Source organism: Chamaea fasciata, unplaced genomic scaffold (genome assembly GCF_029207755.1).
Source record: "Chamaea fasciata isolate MVZ Bird 193981 ecotype frontalis unplaced genomic scaffold, bChaFas1.0.hap1 SCAF_2, whole genome shotgun sequence".
Taxonomy (NCBI): Eukaryota; Metazoa; Chordata; class Aves; order Passeriformes; family Sylviidae; genus Chamaea; species Chamaea fasciata.
Window position 1 is genome coordinate 34,904,920 of NW_027094087.1, and position 23,979 is coordinate 34,928,898.

General features: G+C 38.4%; 1 long non-coding RNA gene across 1 annotated transcript; it reads right to left on the reverse strand.

The window, feature by feature from the left end:
• Positions 1-1,778: 1,778 nt before the first annotated feature.
• Positions 1,779-4,808, reverse strand: LOC136285890 (uncharacterized). Its single transcript, XR_010719580.1, has 4 exons — positions 4,669-4,808; positions 4,363-4,451; positions 2,797-2,921; positions 1,779-2,565 (listed from the first exon to the last, which is right to left on the reverse strand). It is a non-coding gene; the product is annotated as an uncharacterized lncRNA (long non-coding RNA).
• Between the last annotated feature and the right edge of the window lie 19,171 nt (positions 4,809-23,979).

Sequence of the window (23,979 nt, forward strand, 5' to 3'; positions counted from 1 at the left end):
ATGTGTCATACCCATCTACAAGAAGGACCCAGGAAACTACTGACACATCAGCCTAACTTCAATCCTTGTGAAAGTACTGGAATGGGTCCTCCAAAAAGTACTGCTAACCAAAAGAAGCAGACTATTGGAAAAAAACAGGAGGGATTTGCCAAATACAAATCAAGACAGACTAAACTGGATCCCTTTCTACACCAAGATAACATCTTGTATTTATATGGGGAGTGCAGTGGGTGTTGCTTATCCTGTTTTAAGCAAGGGTAGAGACTTGATCATTTGACTCTACTCAGTATTTGTCAGGCCATACAGTATTGTCTCCATTTCTGGGCCGCACAATTCAACAAAGACATGGACAGACAGGAGAAGGTCTAAAGGAGAACTAAAAAGATGGTCAAAGGTCTGAAGGACTACCCTGTGAGGAAAAACTGAAGATGCTGGATCTCTCTGGAGAAGGATTAGGAAGGATCATCACAGTTTCCATTTCACAGTACTTCACTGTTTCATTCACAGTACTTCAAGGGGAGGTAAAAAGAGGATGGAAGGACTGTTTCCCCAAGGCACAAGACAAAGGACAAAGGGTCTTCTGTTGCAACTTCTGTTGCACCAGCTGTTTTACCTTGGTGTAAGAAAGTCATTTTTTGTAGTATGAATAGTCACTAACTGGACCAAGGGAACGACCATCTCCAGGGATGTGGTAGACTCTCCATCACTAAATGTTTTGAGCTTCCATTAGCCAGAGACTAGGTCATCTCATACAGATTCTCTTTCCCATGAAAAGTTGTACCAGATGATCTTTCAAGGTCCCTTCCAGCCTAGGATATTCTATGATTCCACAATATGGTGAGGTACCTACAGTATTTGCCACTTGATGGGATTAGAATAGACAAGTTCAGTCAGCTGCTGGTTCAAAACCTTTGGTTTATTTCATGCTGTCATGTCATTTACATTTTTAGAAAAAAGTAAATCTGTTTATTCTGTTTGTGACAAGCACCTGAAAATTCTTGTGACTTATATGTCATGACAAAAATAACGGGCAATTCTATAAATCCACATTACATTGATCACGTCTATGAAAAAGTTATTAATTTTCTGCACAAACTAAAAATAACGCAGTCAAAATGTTATACATCAATTAGACTACTGAACCTTTGTAAAAATAGGTAGATTAACCAATAAAATCCATGAGCATATGTAAGCCATGAGATAGCATAATCCTTTTTTATCCCCACTTATATATCTCCAGAAAACAGTCATATCCTCTCTACCTCTGTCTTTGGTTCGTCTACACTCTAGAAACACAATTATTCAGTCTTCAGGACATTAAAAATTGTGTGGTCATCTGACAGCTGCTTTGCCTATATGAGGTCATGTCTTTAATCTGCTGAAGTTAATTAGCACATCTGTGGAGAAATTCTGAGAATAAACTTTCTGCCAGTGTTATTTAACTTCATTTTCTTACGCAGCTCTGTCTATGTACATTGAAGACAGTTAACTCTAGTAAGTGAGTTCAAGTATACAATTTTTGAAATGCATGAGACCAGCTGGCAAGAGACAAAATCATCCTTGATTGTGGAAAATTTCTTGATATCCTTTCATAACAAAGTAACAGTTATTTTGGCATGGTACCAAATTATATTTTTCAGCTGTCAGTGATGCTTCAAATGAAAAAGCGAAATAGTTGAGACAATCATTATCATTGAATCACTGCAGTTTTGCAACTCCACCAACAATAGCTTGTTTCATAATTTCTATAACTACAAATGAAACATTTGTGAAAGAATTTTTTTCCTAGCTGACTTCCTGGCTCTTCATTGTCTATTTACAAAAGGAAAGGGAAAAACATTCTGAAAGCAGATTTTGTCTACAGAAGAAAAGCATTCTGCCTGACAGCATTACACATCCACATCTTGTAACTTTTCCCTGAAGACCTGCATATCGCCTAAGGTAACTTCTGGTTCAGTAATGAGGATTACTTGGCAAATTGGCATCACTGTTAGACCTTTTGCCAGATGGAGGTGACTCCATTCTCACCTATGAAGAATAAAAACTCTGCTGAGAGAGCTATCTCAAATTCTCATGGTCTTTTGCAAAGTTGGATGAATCATAAACAGATGTCCTCTGTCTTTTGAACTGCCATCTGCTGTAACTGGTTGGAAGATCTCTGGCTATTTCTGTCAAAGTATGCTAACTTTTTTCTGAAAAAACTATTCTTTGGACAGCATGTTTTGAAGAGCAACCCTGGAAAGACAGCAGCTGTTTTTTCGGAGCCTAGCAAGGCTCTGATTCTGTTAATTATTTTCTTTTTATTCCTTTCCTTTTAGAATGACTGGTTGCTAATGTCATTCATCCTGAAAGTTTGCAAAACTGTCCAGGCTGTATAATTAGGATTTCTTCACAAGCATCTTCTGCTGGATGGTTCACCACTGTTGAAACAGATGGAATCATAACAGCTCCCTGAGTCATTATTAAGCTGGTCCAATGTAATCAATGAATTTTTTTGTGTGTTTGATGTCGGTTTTTTTAATCCAAGGGTCATGATTTTCTGATTGAAGGAGCTCCCATTCTAGCCTATAAAATGAGTTTCATACATATTATAGCAGGTATACACTTTTTGTGAATGTTATACATGCTATGTGAAAAAGTGTGTCCACATTATTTCAACCTTTAAAATAAGACCTTCTAAGTGTCACTAACTTTCCAACTTGCAGAGACAACAGCATAATTTTAGCATGTACCCGAAATATTTTTAAGGTTTTGTAACTTTTTGAATCTCATATCATTCTGTAAGAAGCTTCTTACCAATGACAGTGCTCTTATTCCACCCAATCTGGGAGACATCAGGACTAAGTTGTACCCCTGCCACTGGTTTTCCCTCTACATAGGGAATGTGATTGCTGTAGTCTCCACTCTTCTTTCTTCCTTTGCTTGAACACCATAAATTACATGCCAGGGAAAGACAAATTACAGTGGTGCTTTAATTGTGAGTAAGATCATTTGTCATAAAAATTGTCAGTCCCTTGAAAAAATTAGTGATGAAAGAAATCACACCTTAACTGCTACTAATTCTCAGCTTTCAAGTAACAGATGCTATGAATACCATAGGTCCTCTGGGTTTTTAACCATTCACGAAAGTATTGCCCTGTGGTCCAATGACTTTGCAGAGCCACCTGTTTCATTTTCTGAGCCCAGGGAATTACAGGTTATCACTTGCTGAAAGCATAGCTTCACACCATTCTCTCACATCAAGTGGCACTGCTCAGCAAAAAGGTTGATTCTTTACACCAGGAGAATACTTAAAGGACCTTGAAACTCACTTTGTTTCTAATTTCTAGCCCAGTGCCTTATTTTGCCTCGTTGTACCTACTTTTCTTCTTTCTCATTTTAATTTCAAGTCTGTGTATAACAGAACATTTATGTGACATATATTAATATGCAAAACTAAAATATTGTTAATGTGATATGTTAATGTGTATTCTGCAGTGGTCCACATATGCCTATGTATCTGTTAGTCTGTCCATCCATCCATGCATCCATCTCTCCATGATGGAAGCAAATACAAACAACTTGGAAAGAGAAAGTTGTTTCTTTCCCATACTTATGTAATATTATTGCATTTGAGATAACAGCAGTAAATGAAAAACTAAGGATATGTGAAGCAGAGATACGACCCAAGAGTGAAAACTGAAGAAAAGAGAAGGCAGAGATTTAAAATGAGGTAAAAAGGGAAGAAGTAATTCAGTACAGATGAAAAGAACACATTTTGAAATTTTGTAGTATTTTTTCCTCCTACTCACACTCCTGTGTTAGCAAGGTGAATCACTTACTCCAGGACCAAAATCAAACTGTTTTTCTATTGACAAAGCATAATTACAGACTTTCATTTTAAACAACTTTGGATAATTTGTTCAAAGGAAAACAACAGCAAAGAAGAAAGATAAACATCTGCAAGAGATCACAATTATGTGTTTAACTTTGTACCTCCTTCAGAAACCCTCCTTCACATATGACTGACTAATGCCTAGAAAGGCCTGGGGGAAAAAAACCAACGAACCAACCAAAAAAAAACCCCAAAAAACCCACACCAAAAACAAACAAACAAACCAACCAAAAAACCCCACAAAAAACCACTAGAAAGAAAATTGAAATACCAACACTAAGGTCTTCCCAGGAGCTAATGAAAAGATTTGCTTCTGACTCAATAGATTTGAGAAAGAGAAAGAAAAAGAACAATAACAACATGATATAAGTGACGCTGACAGAACTGAATGGTGCTTGACAGAAAACCAAGCTAGTACAACCAGAAAGAATGTTGAAGCAGTGACCAGAAGCAATGAAGTAGAAATGCTGTTTTGTATCCTTACCAACCTAATCAAACCCTTTTTCTGGATTTCCTTACTTATAGGGCAGAGGAGAAGTTTCTCCAAAAGTTCAGATCCTTCCTCATTTCCTGAGATCTAAGGAAAGGTAAGACAGTGTTCTGAGCCTATGAGCCACACGAAACTGTTATTGGGCAGAAGGCTTTTTTTTTTTTTTTGCTAGCCTCATCACAGTTAGGAGGACCTAACCCCCAACCAGCTACTTGAATTTACTGAGGATGCTGCAATAACTTTCAGTCAACCAAATCTAATATTACTGAAGTGTAATATCATTATTAGTTAATTATATACTCACCATCAGCCCAAAGCATACATCAGCAGATGTGAGAGCTTTTGTTTTTGTTGGAGGAAAACATGACTGGAGGGGAATTATCAGCAGAAATAAGTTTAGAATTTAGAGCTTCACAGTGAGTATATCTATCTTTCTGCTCATTTACTGTTGCTCCTAAAGAAAGAGAGAAAATAAATGTTCCACCTTCAGGTCAAACAGCTCAAGAATTTTCCCAGCCTCTTGGCACTTTCTCACCTGCTTTTAACATGGTGTGGTGACGCTGCCTCTGAGGCACAAAATGTCAAGTGCAGTTGTAACTCTTCAACCAGTTGAGTCTACAGTTTATTAGTGTTTATGATCAGCACAGGTTAAGAAAAACATCATGTTGCTCCTTCCTACTGATTTCATCAGTATCTAGAGAATTGTTTAAAACAGCAGGCTTTTTATAGTTTCAATGTTGCCAGGGCATCCAGACAGAATTGAGAGAAATGGACTGGGGAAAAAACCTCACTTTAGCATTTTCTATTGTTTAGAAAGCAGTTTCTAAAGCTTCAAGAAGATAAATGTTTTTTCATAATTATTCATTTCTTCCTCTCAAATGCTGTGTTGATAAGCTTTTTAGATTAGCAGATAATGTAAAGGACTTCAAAGGCTTATGCAGGCATTCCCACTTGGCTTCCTGAATACAGCTGGGAGTCAAACTAATTGGCAGTCTGCAGTGAGGCAATTAGCCACAGGATGAAGTAAATTGGAAACAGAGGCCTAACATTATATATGCATCATTACTTGAATATGTGCTTTGTTTTCTGTGAGTGGAACTACTATCACAGTATCGAGATAGTTTCAATACACAAATAAATTCATGTGTGGGGCACAGGTCTGAACCCCCATTTGTATCTTGTAGGCAAACTGGCCAACCAAGTAGGGTAAAACCATTATTTTAAAAAGTGTTTTCCAATTGCAGATTTTGTACTTGGTAAACCTGTACTAAAGAAGTGATCCTAGGTAGGTCCTGACCTCTACCACAGAGTAAAATGCAAATTACCTATTGGCTTCATCCAAACTTTTCTGATTTTCTTCAGAGGTTAAAATCTAATTCAGCTCAATTATAATCACACACATACAGAAAGAGTTTTTAATTTTTTCTTGGGCATATACTGGCAGTAAAATAATGAGACTGCTTCTGTTCTTTTTTGTTCCTCTGAGATCATGGGGACTGCAGCAAATATTCAAAGATAATAATCTTTTATAAATGAAAAAATGAAGTGATGCAAATCACTGTGACAGATTAAATGATTTGAAAATGACATAGAATCATGCAACAGTATGCTTTGGGTTGAAAAGAACCTTAAAGACCATCTAGTTCCAACCCCCGTCTCATGGACAGGGACATTTTCCACTAGACCAGGTTGCCCAGAGCCCCATCTAGCCTGATTTTGCACACCTCCAAGGATGGGGGAGCCCAGAATTTCTCTGGGCAATCAGTTCCAGTGCCTCACCACCATTATAGTAAAGAATTTCTTTTTTATATATGTAAATCCAGAAAAGGAAGTCAGAAAGTAGCTCACACCTGGGAGTAGGAGGATTGAGAGTCTGCTCAAATGAATAAACACTAGATCAGGATCAAGAACCCCCTCAATTCTGAGTTACCATCCCAAGTGTATTTTTCTCTTGATGTTTCTCTTGCAACCTTCAGTGGTTCACCTTGAAAAGATGTGGTGTGAGCCATATTCCACATGCTTAGTAAACAGAAATATACAGCTGAATCTGTGTTTCTAAGCTCTGGGCTGTGGTACAGAACAAGTTCACTGGTGCTTCTCTTCCTTTTCCATCCTACTCTAAGCCAAAATTAAGTGCTCCTTTTGACCTCTAACTAAGACTCGATTTCTTGGGGTATTCTTTGATTGTATCTTCACCTCTCTCTTTCAAAACCCTTTGTGATCTTAAAACCATAAATTTTCTACAAGTCCTTTTAACTACCTAAAAGGTGGCTGTAGTAACTAGTGCTGAATAGATACATAGGGACCTTGTTTGGATGAGCAAGGAATAGTACCATGAACACAATGAAATATAAGTTGATAAGGTTATGTGGTATCTCATGGTGGCAAGTGATATTATGAGCTTGTCATCACCAGAAACCTAGCTAGATTCATCAGGTGTTACTTCACATCTACTTTGGAATTGCCCTTAAGTGGCCACTGCATTCTGAAATCACAGTGGTGTAATCTTAAAATAGATGTTCTTGTCAGGAGGTGGCTTTGTGCATTTCTGAATTAATTACTTTTATTTCAAAGCAGAAAGCCTACAGGGGTTAGACAGAGAGAGCCAAGTTGGTTACATTATACCATGTATTGTTAATATCCTCATTGCATTTTTCCACTCACTTTTCCCTCTTGAACTGAATTTTATCTGTTTTGCAGTGTTGCTAGGAAAGTTTGGGAAATCTGGTGGAGTATTGGCACAATCTTGCTGCCAAGGACAGGCAGTCATTTCTTCAATTTGTGGCCTGCCAGATGGACTAAACTTATCTAGAACAGGAGAATTCAGAGGTAACACCATGTTGGAGGATCTGATGTAGATATAGAGCAATCCCCAAAAAAGAAAATTAGTTTAAAAGTGCAGAACTCTTTATGCATAAATTACTCCAGAAACAGAAATAGTTCTTTGCAGCATTTTATGGTTTCATATTAAATTATGTCTTCCTTGGTTGCTGTTTGTAGTAGGGCATGACAGGACATTTAATGGACCTATAAAGAACCCGGAGAGGAACCCTTCATCAGGAACTGTAGTGATAGGGAACAGGAGTAGTGGGTTCAAACTGAAAGAGGGGAAATTTAGGTTAGATGTAAGGAAGAAATCATTTACTGTGAAGGTAGTAGGCATTGTAACAGGTTCCCCAGAGAATTTGTGGATATCTCAACTCTGGAAGTGTTCAAGGCCAGATTGGATGGGGCTCTGAGTAACCTGGTGTAGTGGAAGGTGTTCCTGTCCATGGCAGGGAAGTTGTAACTAGATGGTCTTTAAGGTACCTTCCAACCCAAACCCATTTATGATACTATGACCATGCAGACTGAAAGCTGAAAGGCTTAGACAAAACATCCTATGATAAAATAGTAGAAAGAGCAGAGAAAACATTCTAATGAAACTAAATTGTCATCATCACTACAGTTCTGAGGCACTTGCTGTTTAAACCTTCCAGTTTTGTCATTAATCACACAAGAAAGACATCAGCTCTGCTACCTCACTGACTTTTCAATAGCAGCTCAAGGGCTTTGACACTCTAAACTCAGACAGTTGGAGACTTGTAAAGAAAACAACTTCAAAACATATTTACTTTTGCTCAAATCTTAATTGCACCAAAGACAATTGTTGACAGGAATTTTCAATCTGCTGCAGTGTTGATGCATTATGTTGCCGGCAAAATTTTTATTCAACAGGTAATCCCTTATTCTCCCACACAACCATGTTTTTTGTTACAGTGAGTTGGACCTTTCTAGGTTTATGCTCCTAGACTATCACTGCAATATGTGTAACATCAGCATATGTTGCTAAGTCAGTCCACTCTACTTGTTAGATCCCTTTCCATTATGTCTAATTGCATGTATTAAAAAGGCAAATAAGCCATTCTCTTTGTGCCTTTGAAAATATTTTATTGTCCCCAAAACAGACATGCCATATGTGGAGTTGAACACATTAAAGTTTTCAGTAGCAGATTAACTTGTTCTACATTTCCTCGTTTAGCTTTTTAAATATTTGCTTGGATGTTTGTTGCTACAGTGAAAAGGATTTAAAATTTTATAAAAGCAATAATGAAGCAATAAAATGCTCCCCTGTGTAGAGTTCATACTGCATTTAATTGGCACAATGGAGCAGTTTACAGCAAGTATTCTTAGGTGCGTGACAGTTTACTGTTATTGTGCTACAGATGTTTCTACGTAACCTTTAAAAGGAATGGGAAATATAGAAAATTCAGATTGCTGCGCAAGTTTTATGAGCATATTTTATAGAAATCTATAGATATGAGAATGAAAAAAAATAATGGTGACATTATTGCATGAGAATAGACCACCATTAATATACCTCGATAAGGGTCCAATAAAGCCCACGGTCATGGTGCAACTTACTGTGAAAATCAAGTTTGGCTTTTTCAGGCATAGAGACCTACAAAAAATCAGCAGGGGCAAAAGCTTACAGGAGAAATCTTACAGCCAAAGTTGAAAGAAGGAATACCAAAGCTAATTTAGAGAGAATAAATTATATATATTTTCTCAAGGCATTAAACAGCTATATACAATTAGGTATGTACACATACATAGTGTATACACGTTCTAAATACTTTCTAAATGTTATGCCCTTGCTGATAATATCTGTCAGCTGCTTAATATCATCTCTGGAATCAAATGAATGAAGATTTTGCAACACTCTCTTTTTTCTTTCTGTTGTAGTGTGCTCTGAACTGTTAGTAATACCAATTAAACCAGTCTGAAGTCCCTAGAAGTCACTAAACCACTAAGTCAGGCTTAGTGACTTCTAAGTCACTAAGGGATTAGCAGTGGCTAATCTGCAAGTAGAATTGTCTGGGTATCATACAAGAGCTGTAAAATTCTTCAGGTTTTGTGTATTTCTCCTCATGCATTTTTCTCCTGTGGTGTTACATTTTCTTGCTAGCCCTCTTTGTCATATCATCAGTGAAACTCTTTCCCATCACAGAATTCAGGAAAGCTCAGTGGCCCAATGTGCAGGAAGTTGAACTCAAACCCAAAGGACTTCAGTAAAAAAGACTGTAGTCTTGGAGAATAGGTATGCATATGTTCTCCCAGAAAAACATATAAAAACCAACAACAAAACCCAAAGGCAAATAGATGAGGTCCCAAACAAAGAAACAAGGAAGAAAACCCAAAAACCCCAAACTCACACATATACACATACACCAAATAGAAGGCATGGGGGATATCACCTATTAGAATTCCATGCATATATGGTAAATTAAGCACAAGTACAGGCTGAGCAGAAGATAGGTCAAGAGTAGTCCTGGGCAGAAAGACTTGGGGATGTTGGTGGGCCAAAAGAGTAGCATGATTCAGCAATGTGTTCTTGCAGCCTGTAAAGCCAATTGTGTCCTGGGCTGCATCAAAAGAAGGGAGACCAGAGTTGGTTCTTGCCTCTCCTCTGCTCTAAGTAGACCCCACTTGCAGTGTTGCACCTAGCTCTGAGAGTCAGGAATAAAATATATCATATCATATCATATCATATCATATCATATCATATCATATCATATCATATCATATATTTATATCTATTAAATAAACATAATAAAATACAAAAATAGAAAAGGAATGTGATAACTTCCTGGATTTAACTGTCCACAGATACTTATAACAAGTTTAATACAGGAGCAAAATAATTGCTTTATTGTGTTGAATTTGTAGAAGAAAATTACCATCTTGGTTACAGACATCCTCCACTTGAGGCAGTTTTCCTGTGGAAATGAAGTCCATAAGTTTGGGTTTGGATGAATTACCATTTGGACTAGAGAATACTGGCAATAAAAGTACATTTATCTTTAACCAATTTAACAGTTACCATCTTATGTGATGCAACCTAAACTGAAGGCATTTTTCATTGCATTTAACAGTGACAGCCATCCCTAATTGTTTTCACTGAATGTTTGAATCAAGATGAGACAGATATTTTCTGCATGACTAGAGAGACCATTGCTTTTAAAATTCTATCTCCCTGCAATGACATCTTTGTTTCTGTCCACAGTTTACTTCTGGAAAATTGAGTTAAATTTGCTGCCTGAACTGGTCACAGAGGTGTGTCGGCGTCTCTGCAGAATAATTCAGGAGATGACACCCTGAATATATTCTAAATAGTCTTAAGGGAAGTTGTGAAAATGGTGCCAGACCCTTCTCCAAGGTGCACAATCAAAGACAAGCAGCAAGAAACACAGCCTCCAGATTTCCAGCAAGGAAAATTTCTAGGTTAGGTGGTGGAATTGTCATCCCTAAAGATTTTCAAAATTTGACCAGTAAATACCCTGAGAAACCTCCTCTAAGTTTGAAATCAGACCTCCTTTGAGGAGACAGGTGGACTAAATCGGATACAAAGGTTACTTCCCACCTAAATTATTCCAAGTAGGAATCCAAACCTTGACACAATGAAGGCATTTTCCTTGAACAATGTTGGGCCAATTGCTTTCTTCTTGTCATTCCCTTCAGAATTTTGGAAGTCTGATGGTCTGTCACAGTCTGAGATCTCTGTGCATACTTTGAGTAACGTCACAATACTTTCATAGAAATTATTAGCAAACAACCCTGTTCTACTCATTTTTTAAAATTATCATTAAAGGAAGTAACTTTGTTCATAATATTCTGTTTCTTTTCTGCAATATTATCCAAACTGAAAGCCTGTAAAAGGTTTTACACATACATATATAACCTATACACAGGTTGCAATTACAAATTTGAATATGCAACTTGATTAGAAAAGGGATTGATTATGCTTAGGTAGTAGGAATTACATTTTCCTTCAACACTGAGGTTCAGGACCAAACCTTGTTTCCTGCATTATTTTGATTCTGCAGGAGCATACACAATCCAGCTAGGTCAATACAGTGCTAAACATCATGGCTTCACAATCCTCCTTTTTTTAAAAAAAATTGAAGGGTGATTTATTTCAGTCTCTTGAACATTTGGAGTAGCTACCTCTAGAATGAACAACGATGAGTTATTAAACACTGCTTGCTCACTTGATTAGTGCAGCAATTAATGGTGTATATTCTCTGGTGCCTCTTTTGGTTTCATATTTTGTCAGAGATGAACTCATCCTCTCGTGATGATTTTCTTCGCCCAAGGTCTATAGTACTTTCATAATTTTTTTCCCCATAGATCTCCAGCATTTAAATCATTTCACATACAGTTGTTTCCATGGGAAAAAATTAGACATTTTTAAATAGAAATTTGTCTAGCTCTCCCTGCCCCTTCATAAATTGGCACATCCTATATTTAGTATGTTCAATGAATTACATTCCATGTATTCTAGTTAGAGCAGCACTGTCTGGCCAAGGACTGTGACTTAGAGGTAGGATCCCTGGACTGGATTGACATTAATTAGATGTGACAGCCACCCACCACTCAGGCTCAGTGCAGATCCTACAAGTGTCAGGAGCTCAGCACATTTCAGCAGGAGCCTCTATCCTTGACAGCAGAGAATTGTGAGTACTAGTCTAATCTGCTTGAAAAGGGAGTTTGCAATATTCATTGCTTAAAATTGATAGGAGAAATACCATGTCATTAAGAGTGGGATTTTTTTAATTGTTCCTTGCATTTTTAATGTGATAAGTAAGGCTCTTCCCCACAGTACAGCAAGAACGGAGTACAGTAATGCAGGAGTGATAAATGTCTGTCTCTGAGAGTCTGTCACAGATCCAGCTATACAGTACAGGCAACTCAGATGGATGTTAAAAATGCCTCTGCAGGATCACAGTTAGAAATACCTCAGCAGGAACTGCAAGTGCAGACTCCCTGTAAGGCCCAGTAGGTCTGACTCAATGAAGCGTTGGGGCATATGATGTCTGGGGATATCTCTAGATTGAGTGTCTGCTCTGGGTCTTCATAAAATCACTGAGTTTTAAAGTGTGGCTTTCAAAGTAAACATATTTGAGGGCACTGAGAACTGGTTTGAGGGGAATGAGAGGAGGAAATGAATGTCAGAGAGTGTAAGTCCTGGAATCTTGATTTAGGAAAGCACTTAAATTTAAACACAAGTCCAAAGTGCTTTTCTATGCAGGATGTGTGGGATGAATCCATGCATTACAAAGTATGGCATAATGCTTAGTAGAGTGTGACATTAATAAGAGAACATGACTACTTAGCACTTGAAACAAATGTTTTAATCTTTTAATTCCAGCGTTACTAATGGTCTAAAGCATTTTAGGCTGGAATGGCTTCTTGCACTCTAGCCTCCTTTGTTTTCCTGCCTAAGATAAGGAAAGCAAAAAATACTACAGGAAAAACAGCAGCACAAGTTCTTCTATTTACATTGGCCAAGACATATAATCTTGTGTTAATGACCCTGGTAAGAATAAATATACACAAAGAAATATCACCAGGTGGAGGATAGCACACAGAGTGGAAGTCTGCTAGTGCAGTGCTACTGAGCATTTGTTTTTCCATGAAATAATGTAGGACTAGGCAAATGGAGCCACACTGAGAAAAAAGACTAGACACACATCTTGCTGTGGGACAGGCAGTGGAAGATTTGGTTTATTCTGTGTTAAAATGAAGTTGGATATAACTCATTAGGGATGAGGCCCTTGGCAAGCCTGGGTTGTCTCTTCTGGTAGTAATGAGTGTATCATAAGGTGTATCTGCTGATCTAGAGGGCTATCTTCCTCAGGAAATTTGTTTCTTTCTTGAAAGTTTATTGTCCCCCAAAATTCAAATGCAACATGCTCCTAGGCAGATTCTTGAGGCAGTGACAGACCCCAGATAGATCTCAAGGCAATTGTACTGTTTCCATCCCTTCTCCTTGCAGCTCAGAGGCAAAACAGTACAGGAGAGAAGTATATTCAGTGCATCGTAAAGGAAAATATTACACTTGTTGAAACCTGTGGTGAACTGTAACTGAGTTCAATGCTGCTGTGTGTCCTAGAAAGATCTGTCTTGGGTACCACCAGAATAAGGCTTCTCAGGAGGGAAACTGGAAAGAGATTTCTCTGAGACTTTACCCTAAACAGATTTTTGCTTGCTACTCTGTCATATAAAGAGATTTCTCTTTCAGTTTGCTCTTTGTTGACCCGAGACGTTGTGGACTCCTTGTCCCTGGAAGTTTTCACGCTAGGTTGTATTGGGCTCTGAATAACCTGGTCTAGTGGGAGGTTTCCTGCTCATGGTAGGGTGTTTAGACATAGGCGATCTTTAATGTTCCTTCCAACCCAAATTGTTCCATGATTCTATTATTCTGTGACCTGGTGGTATCCAGACATTGCAAGCTGTGTGGGTGGATTGAGCCCCAAGGGCAGACAATGAGGCAGCAGCATCCTTTACAGTTTAATGAGGCCAGAAAGGAAAACCTCGTGAAGTAATCAATGTGATGAATGTCATGAGAATGTCTTTCAAAAAATCTCGTGTCTCTTGCTGCTGAGGCACAGTGGGAGTTAAAGTCAGCATTTCAATGTAGTGCGGTAGATCACTTACAGTGTCAGCATTTCTTTTTTCTACGCTTTGTATAGAGACGTTTTTCCGTCAGCATGACTTATTGAGAAAACCACTGTATTTTACTGCAGCATGTTAAATTGTTCACTTGCCTAGGTGCACAAGTACTTCCTGAAACACATTTCATATTATTCTGATTCACTGCACACAACACATATGCATACAAGATAATTCATTATCAGAAAATACCCTGATCTAACATTTTAATGCAATTTTTATGATTCTGGTAGGTGGAATAATAAAACTAAATAATTTCTGAGAACCATCCACAGTACCTGCAAAAAAAAAATCCACTATGACATCTCAAAAAACATAAAACCCCCCATATTTTAATATACTGAATTATTCTTGTTATTTCAAATGCCCCTGTAAGAGTAGGTCCATTATGAGAACTGTAATACAGAGAGAGAAATATTAAAGCTACTTATAACTGAAATAAAATCCAGCAATGAAGTAGATGTGTAAACTTACTGCTGTCAGAGTTTTGTGGCCCCATACTTGAGTGCAGTCAGTAAAAATACCACGAATCTGTTGAGACAAGACCTGTAACTTTTAATTACCACCCGTTAGGGCCATCTTCATTGTGTAAAGATAAATAATAACAGAGATTTTATCCCACCCAAGCAGGCTGTTGTTTCACCTACTGAGTAATACTCTTGTGTTTGGGCAATAGCAACCTTTGGGTCTGTCTGTGAAGGACTAGCAGATCTGTGAGCTTTGAAACTCTATTGCAATTGAATTCTTAAAACTGCCCTAAAGGAATCAGTACTTTTGCCATTTCTTTCTAATTCACTTAACATCTGACTGGTGGAGTTAGTTATAACCCAGTTCTTCACTAGTTATAATCCAGTGCTTTCTATATCTCTCCTTAATGAGTCTATTTCTAGGACTCCCTGTCAGACAGAACTCTGAGCACTGGAGAAGTTAAAAAGAAGGGATGGACTTAAATATTCCAAGTTATTTTCCGCACATAGGAAAAAGAAAGAACAGTGAAGCTTCCCAAGCTTGCAAGCTGCTGTTAGTAGTTACAATTCAAATAATTTGACAACTTCTGTGTTAATTTCACTTGCCTGTATGAAAATGACTGTTCTTTGTGCATGAAATTTTCATATAATTTGGCTATAACCTGGTGGAAAAAAGGCTAAGTTGCTAGAAATAAAGAGACTGATTTCTAAAGAAAAGAAATGGATTTTGGTGGCTAAGGCTTTTACAGGACTGTTTGTTCAGAGGAGCTTAACATGTGGATATAATTTGCTAAAGGATTTCCCAGAGGGCTAATGTGATAAAAGAAGTCAGATGTGTTACATGATTAATACAGCTGATTTTTTATCAAAATTCAAGTGGTCATCAATCAGATCAGTGTAATGAGGTCAACCGCAGACTGTCAAAACTACACAGATCCCAAATGGGACAACAATTGAGACAAAGATAGGGAAAAAGAGAACGCAACAAAGGTAAAACTTATACCAATTTGTTGGCTGATAGAATGTGTTATTATAGATTAACTAGCTGAAAGCTCATATATGAGTTATGAAAGGATTAACATGCTTATAGGCATTTAGAAATGGTAGTACATCTTCAAACAAATGACCTGGAGGGGACCATTTGTTGCAGCATAATAATTTTGGCTGAAATAGGAAAGGAAAGGAAAGGAAAGGAAAGGAAAGGAAAGGAAAGGAAAGGAAAGGAAAGGAAAGGAAAGGAAAGGAAAGGAAAGGAAAGGAAAGGAAAGGAAAGGAAAGGAAAGGAAAGGAAAGGAAAGGAAAGGAAAGGAAAGGAAAGGAAAGGAAAGGAAAGGAAAGGAAAGGAAAGGAAAGGAAAGGAATCATCTTTATTATCTGTTACTGTCTTTGACAAAAGATAAAAGAGAGGAAGGCAAGATCAAGCCAAGAAAAAAACAATTGACTCCTAATGAAAAACAACCACCATAAACTGATGTCTTACTTCATCCTGTAAAAGGGCATCAAAGAAAATTCAAGGAAAACAAGCCGTTTCAAATACTTACAGAAACTAAGTATATATGATCAAGAAAAGAGAAATCTAAACTCGTCTGCCTAAGAGAAGGTATAGTTCTAGGCGAAAACCAAGATATTTTCTCTAAATATTAAATATACATATAAAATGAAAATGTCCTTACAGGAGTTACTGTTAACCTAGGACTAGTAGAAGAAAGATAATTTTATATGTTATCTAATTTTCCATATTTATGGTATATTCCTTACTTTTTTTAATTAAACTTTTCTAGGTTTTAGTTTTATTTATCGTAGGCAGACTTACTAGAACACTTGATAATATGTCTCACTCAAATTTTTGCCTAAAGCTCAGCCAGATATTTGTGTTGGTCATGTGTGTTTCTGCCACACATCCAGTGTCAAATCGCATCCAAACACTGTTCCTGGCTTCCTAAGACAGACACCTAAACAATGTATCCTTGTCTTGGGATGTCTTGCTTTCCACAGACCAAAGGCAGAAAAGGAAACAAGCTCAGACTAGATATTGGCATCTTTGGAAGAGTTGGGAGTGGCAAACATGAAGTGCTATGAACTGACTGCAAACCCCATTTCCCATCCCACTGCACTACTTGAGGGGAGGAAGTAAAAAAATTTAAAGTGAAGTTGAGCCTGGGAAGAAGAGAGAGGTGGGCAGAAAGTGTTTTAAGATTTGTTCTTACTTCTCAACGTCCTACTTTGTTATTAACTGGCAATAAATTTAATTAACTTCCCCAAGTCAAGTCTGTTTTACCTGTGACAGTAACTTCCAGGTGATGCTCTTGTCCTTAGCTTGACCAATGAGCTTTTCTATCATATTTTCTCCCCCACTCCATGCAGTTGAGAAGGTGAGTGATAGAGTGGCTTGGTGGGCACCTGTCAGTCAGCCAGTATTGACCCACCACAACATGTTATGCATAGGGGCATTTAAAATTATGCTAAGAATTACATTATAAATACTCAGATTGTCAAATTGCATGGCTCCAAAGGGTTACTGGAGAGCAATTTTCCTAACACACAGTACTGCATGATCTCTGCAGGCCAAAAAAATTGTTCCCCAATTACCCTGGATTCCTATTGGTTGAATGCTTATTATCCCCCAACACCAAAAGATTTCAGCTGTCTTCATTTCACTTACTGCATAACGTAAAAAGGACTCAGACTAAGGGTCCAGTGTCCTATTCTCACTAACCATCAGAAAAGCAACAGAGGGAGAGCAAGAAAAAGTGCAAGTCCTTGATATTGCCTCAGCTATCAACTATTCTTATCTCAAGAACACCTAGAGTTGTTTGTGTTTCTTCAGTAGATTCAACTCCCTCTAGTTCTTCTGATCTCTGAATGCCCATACAGTCTTCTCTGGCTCTTATACAGCCTTGCTGCCCTGAGGTTTTTGCTTTATTAAAGCTTATTTTTGTCGTCATTGTTGCAAGAAAATGAGAAGATTTCTTATTTATGACTGAAGTCTTGGAGAGCCTAATGACTCAATCAGTGGCAATGATTTCTGTGGCTGCCAGACCACTTCAGGTTTTAGTGATGATTTCTTTGAGGCCAGTCATTCACTGATGCCCTATATGTCACTGCAAAAAACAGGCACAAGAAAAGGTGTGAAAAAGAAATTCAGCTGTTGATTTGAAGTGTGGCCTCTGGGAGATGGTTATTTAAATGCCTTACCAGGTAATTCTTACAGAATTGGTTCATGTGCTGAACAATGGGTACACTTGAGCAGCTCCCTCTTCTTCTCCCTCGGTATTTCTATCTTCCTTACCAAGGTAAGAAAGATACACTTGAGACCTAATTTAAGAGGGTGGTTTTCATTGATCTTCATCCTGTGGCTTTTGTACAACAGTCACCAAGAAATAGGAAAGAATCACTCTTTCTGTAGCATGCTAAGATTGGTATTTCCCAATAGACTACAATGAACTGTCCTTTCTTACATTTTGTGAAGATATTTTTATCAGCGAGTTATGATGTAAAAAACTACCTTCCACTAAGCCATCTGCTTTCCAGTTTCTGGATCTGTCCTAATTTTATGACTTTGTAGGTCCATCTGAGGGGGCTGTCTTTTCTGAGAAGACACCACAAGCTGCCCCCATGTCACACACATAAACACAGTTCCAGCTGGCTCCAAGGTGGACACACCACTGGCCAAAACTGGCCCCATCAATGATGTTGGTGGCACCTCTGTAATAAGGTATTTGAGGAAAGGGACAAAATTCTGCACAGCAGCTGGGAGAGAGGAGTGAGAATATGTGAGAGCAGCAGCCCTGCAGACACCAAGTGCAGTGGAGAAGGAGGTCCATGGTGGAGTCCCTGGAGGATCCTAGAGCAGGCAGAAACGCTATGAAAGAAGCTTCAGCCTGTGGAAAGTTAGGGCCAGAGCTGGGTCCCGACAGGAACCTTGCCCCACGGAGATGAGTCCACAGAGGAGCAGGTTTTCTATAGGAACTTTCTTTCTCTAAGGAGACTTAGCATCTCTACAACTACAGTCGCATTCAAATTGGCTATGTTTGTACTAAGCAAGCTATATAGATAATACCATACATTCATACTAATGTTATGTGTATACAAAATAGTGTTTCTATAAATATTATATATATGTGTGTGTGTTGTGTGTGTGTGTGTGTAGTGTTGTATGTTGTGCTAAAGCCAACATTTTCAGAAATGACAGTTGAATTTGGACAGTCACTGAAAGCCATTACACAAGCCAAACACAAGCTAGTAGCAATGCTTTTGCTGGGCCTCCCATTTCTGGAATCATATGGATCTGTGGGAATTTTCATTGCCTTTTTTAGAAAAAAGATATTCCAGATTTTGTTTGATGATAAATGCTGGAAGAAAAAAATTGTATGATGCCTTCAATGTTCAGAAATCAGAAAAGAAGGGTCTATATATTTTTTTTAAAAAATCTCATGACCCTGAAACCAACAGGCTTGTATTTGGGGACATTTTTTCCTCATGCCCTTTGAATACTTGAAAAGCATTATTGTTGATTTTGTATTTTCTGTGTCTCCCTTGTGTAACTGTAATACATCCACCAACAGCTCAAGGGGCCCTGCAGGGCTCCCACAGTTCCAGAATTCAGTCTATTTTTGTGTTCTTGGAAGCAGATACACCTTGTGTATCTATTCCGTGGACAATGAGCATATACAAATCTGAGACAAGGCTTAAATGTCTATGATTTTTGGTGCCATCTGCACAAATGCATGGCACAATGATTACTCCTCTCATAACTATCATCTACCTGAGATAATTTGGTATTGCTGATGCAGGTTTGATCAAAGAGTCGAAAGAAGAGCTGCAATACCTTCTTGTTTCCCACGTGAATTTGAAATGTTGTCTTTCTTCTCTGTGTAATTTTTTAAAAATTCATCATGTTATTTCCTATATTCCATGATTTTTTTCTTTAATCACCTCAACACATTGCTCCACCACATTCTTGCTGATAGCCCCATCCATTTGACATATGTACTTGTTCTGATTTCCAATAATTTACTTGATAAGAGTATCCTTTTATGAATCTCCACTGCAAGATTATCCCTTATACCTTTATAAATACTCAAGAGATATTTTGACATGAATTTCTCCCCGTTTGCATTTTAAATTTTTATTGTCCTCCTTAATTTCTTTATTAGATAGTAGATTACATCACAAATGCTTTTATTGTTTTCAGAGCAGAGGACCAATGTGCATCCAGATGTACTTATAGTTTTTGTATCTCTTAAACCAAACTTGGCTGTACAGAAATATAAATTGCATCTATTTCATTTCTATTCACAAAGTTTACTTGTGATGCATAAACACACAGAAGCAATATATAAAAATGAAAAGAGCACTTATAAAACCACAGAGGATATTTTATAGATTTTATAGACCTTGCACCTCTAAATCTTGAGCTTGACTCTCAGCTGTACTTCTACAACAATCACTAGATCAGCAGGCCATGGGATTCTTGACCTGAGGTATAAGGCTCGTAAAAGCTGTGACAAAGCCTTCATCCTTCATCAAGCAGTTCAGGATTTATTAAGAAACAGGAAACCTTTTGCCATGTGCATTTGTACCATGTTGGTTATTGCAGCAGGTCAGGAATGGGAGACATAAGATCCTATGCTTTTTCTCTTTTTTATACATTTAAGTCTTGGCTCAGCCTCAGACAGCAACCAAACACCACACAGCCCCTTGCTCACTGCCCCTACAGCAGGAGGGGCGGGGAAAAGAGAGCAGGAAAAAGTGAGAAAAGGAACCGTGTATGGGAGGAAAACTGAGAATTAGTTGGGTACTAAACTGCTCAGTCTTGTCAGCACAGGGGCACCCATGAGCATGCCAGGAGGCAGAGCTGAGGCAGCTGGAGCACTGCTGCTGCCAGGAGCTGAGGCACTGCGGAGCTGGACACATCAGGGTTGGCAGCTGCCTCTGTGTTTTGAAGACTACAATTGTGGATATTAAACTTTGTCTTCCACTAAGTGTTTATATCCCATTTTAGATCCAGCTTTCTTTAAAGAGTTCAATCAGTTGTGGGTAAGTCTGCATTTAGAGTCCTGTGGAGCTGTGCTATCAAAGTTTAGGTGAAGCTTCACAGAAGTTGTAATGTGCTGCTTTGCCTGGCAGGTTGGACTCATTCCCACATGCTGACTTTAACAGGAGATAGGAGATATATCCTCTTCAACTGCATACTTGGGCTAAGGCTGTGTGGCTGCAGCCTTTCCTTCTACTTGCCAGGAACCCAAAGCACTGCCTGGGGCTTGTATTTCCCTTGGACAAGCAAAGAATGTGAGCTGCAGCAGAGAGGATTTGCCCCAACATCACAAGCCCCCAGTTGTCCCAAGACATGGTGTTTCCAGGTATACTGCTCTGCATTCCCACACCAGACTGCAGCTTAGGGTGTGAAGATGGAGGGTGACCCAGGCAAACAATGCACGAGAGCTTGTTGAGATGGAAATCCTAAAATGATTGCCATTGATAAATATACGTACAGCCAGATGAATAAACACTGCAGGGAGAGGCATATAAAATGTGTAGATGGAGAAGTAGATCTAGTGAACATGATATATATTCATCTTGTTTTATTATGCTGCTCATAGAATTTGCAATATTTCCAATTACTATCTATATCTTTTTGAGTGTCTTGATTATAAGCCTCTTTTGGACAGAGCATTTCACTTTTTTCCATTAGTCTAATGTCTGCACTTGGATAGAGATGGAGACAGGAGAAGGAAGCATAATTCTTGGCCTTGGAGACCTTAGAACATCAAAGGCATCTACTGTAATGTCAGATTCTTAATATTAATGAGACCTAGGAAAGGGCAGACTCCTACCCCTGCTTCTATTTGTGTAGTTTTCATTATTCTCAGGCAACCCCACTCATCAATTTCCCTTAAGGCTTTCTGCTGGCTGGATTTGTTACTGTCTGAGCTACCTGAAATGAAGAGCTTTTATAATCCGTTTGGGATAACCATTTCTAGAGACTAGGTCCGTTTCCTCTCAGCTTGGCTCCTTTCTCAATTTCACCAGCAAGGCTGCTGGCAGAATTCCTCCTATTTCTGTTCCACTGTGACTATATGTTGAGGGTGTCTCAATTTTGTCACCTTTCCCAGGCAGTGAATCTTTTCTGATGGGCTAAGCTGAAAAGACAAGCTGAGACATAATGACAGATCACTTTTGGGTAGTTACCCAGAACCACTGGAGCAAAATAAAAATTTTGATCAGACTCTAACATTAATTATTAGTGTGTGCACATGAAAAAATGCAACAAAACAATTTCTCCATGTGTGAGCATATACCCAGCAAACAGTCTGACATTACTATTAAGCAAAGGCTAAAACCCCCACAATGTTGCTTTTTATTTTTTCTTTTATTGCCTCTTATTGCCTCTGTTTTCCTAACTCATTTGTGCCTCCAGATCAACAATAACAACAATAATTTGTAATGAAAAAGAAAATAACAGAGTGAAATAATAGGTATGGAAAAATAAGTGATAGAAATGAAAATAAATTGCTCACCACCAACAAACCGATGCTGAGAAACTCATCAAGCAGTGACCTTGCCACCACTAACCTTCTCCCTAGTTCATTGCTGAGCGAGATGCCACATGGTATGGAATATAGAATCATAGGATTGTAGAAACATTGAACGCTTTGGGTTAGAAGGAGCTTCAAGATCATCTTGTTCCAATCCCCCTACCATGTGCAGGGACATCTTTAAAAGGATTTGGTTTCACAGAGCCCCATCCAAACATGGTCTTGAGCACTTTTAGGGATGGGGCATCCACAGCTTCTCTGGGCAACCTGATCCAGTGCCTCACCACACTCACAGTAAAGAATTTCCTCCTAACAGCTAATCTAAACTTATCTTTTCCAGTTTGAAGTCATTCCCCCTTGTACTGTCACTACACTTCCTTGTATAAAGTCCCTCTCCAACTTTCTTGTAGCCTCCTTTAGGTGCTGAAAGGCCACAAAAAGTCACCTTAGAGCCTTCTCTTCTCCAGAAAAAACAACACCAACTCTCTTGGTCTCTGCGATCTGGATCAATCTCTGTTCTGGTTTTGGCTAGGATAGATGTAATTTTCTTCACAGTAGCTAGTACAGGGCTATGTGACCTTTGTCTGAGCATGGCTGGCATTTAAATAAATTAAAAAAACTTAGAAATCTGTCAGAAACTAAAAAGTAACAGCCTCAGTCTTAATGACTCTGATAAAAGCTCCTCAGCAAGTTTCAAGTCAAGGAGACAAGATGGCACCAAAGGCCAAGAAGAGAGAAATCCTGAAATAAACTAGACATTTTCAGCAAGGTAGCCAGTAAAGAAGCAAAATTCAAGGCACAGAGGGCACAGGGTAAGAACAGCAATTTGTGCCCTAGAAAACCCAGAGACCTCTAAGTGATAGAAACTTCATGCTGTGTCAGATTTTCATAAAACTTCTTGCTGAGGAAGTCGTCAAGCATGAATGCTTCTTGAATTGGTCCTGGATAAGTCCCAGATGTTTCTGTTCACCCTGACCCTGGATGCTTGCTATTCTTCCCTTCCCCATTCATTATGTTCATATCCTTTGCAGGATTTTGGATGTGGCTCAAGCATCACTGTTAAAGGAACATCTTGCAGTGGCCCTTTCCTTGCATGGTTTTTGAAGGCCATACACACGGATTCATGGAAACAGAAGATGCATTTGCATGGAAGTTGCATGGTACAGCAAATTAACCTTTATATGTCACTAGTTAGGCACCACTGACTTTAAAACCTTTAACAAAGATGCCATTTCTGAAATCAAAACTTTCAAAACTACGTAAACTCTGTAGATGCGAGGTGCAACCAGTTGCTGTGAAATTGAGCTACTATAGCCTAGAAGAAAGCTCATTTCCTGGAAGAAACCAGGCAAATACCAAACTAGAAGTTTCTGTAGTTGACCTGCAGAGAAACCTACCAGGAATTTTTCATTTGCTCAGGTTCCATTTCTTGGCGTACTGTGCTGTGGTTTTTCTCAGTTTAATATCTCATCTTTGTAAATTAATATTTCTTCATTTGAAACATAGGACACAGAGATTCCAATCTTAATTAGGCATCTGATGCACTGCAACTGTAAAGGAGACCATTTTCAGGAAATTAACATTCCCAGATTGTGCAGTCAAATATATTTCCGTGTTGAGAGAAATGGTCAGTGTAGCTGCAACTGTGCCAACAAGTACTGGGGATTTGTTGAGGGTCTTGTAGCACCCTCAGCCATGGGGTGTGAGAGTGTCAGATTGAGTCATTAAAAAAGTCAATGAAACCAGAATGATAATATTTTTGCTTTTTTAGCAGAAAATCTGAAAACTGTAAAATAAATACTAGACCCACACTGGAATAACTTTTTTTTTTCTTTTTTTCTTTTTTCCTTATTTTTTCTTGTTTTTTTTCTTTCTTTTTTAATTAATAAAACAATCTAATATTTCTAGGGAATCATGAATAATCAAGTGTGTAACACTGCTGCAGGTGCAGGTACCAGCTTGTTCAGACAGCTGAAGAAAAATGCAGTTACTATCTCCTAGACATGCAGCTGCCCATTTTACATATTTAGGCCATTTTTTACCCAGACAGACTTTCAAGAATTGAGCCTATGGTTACTAATGAACCTCCAAACTGATGATGCATCTATTTGTTAG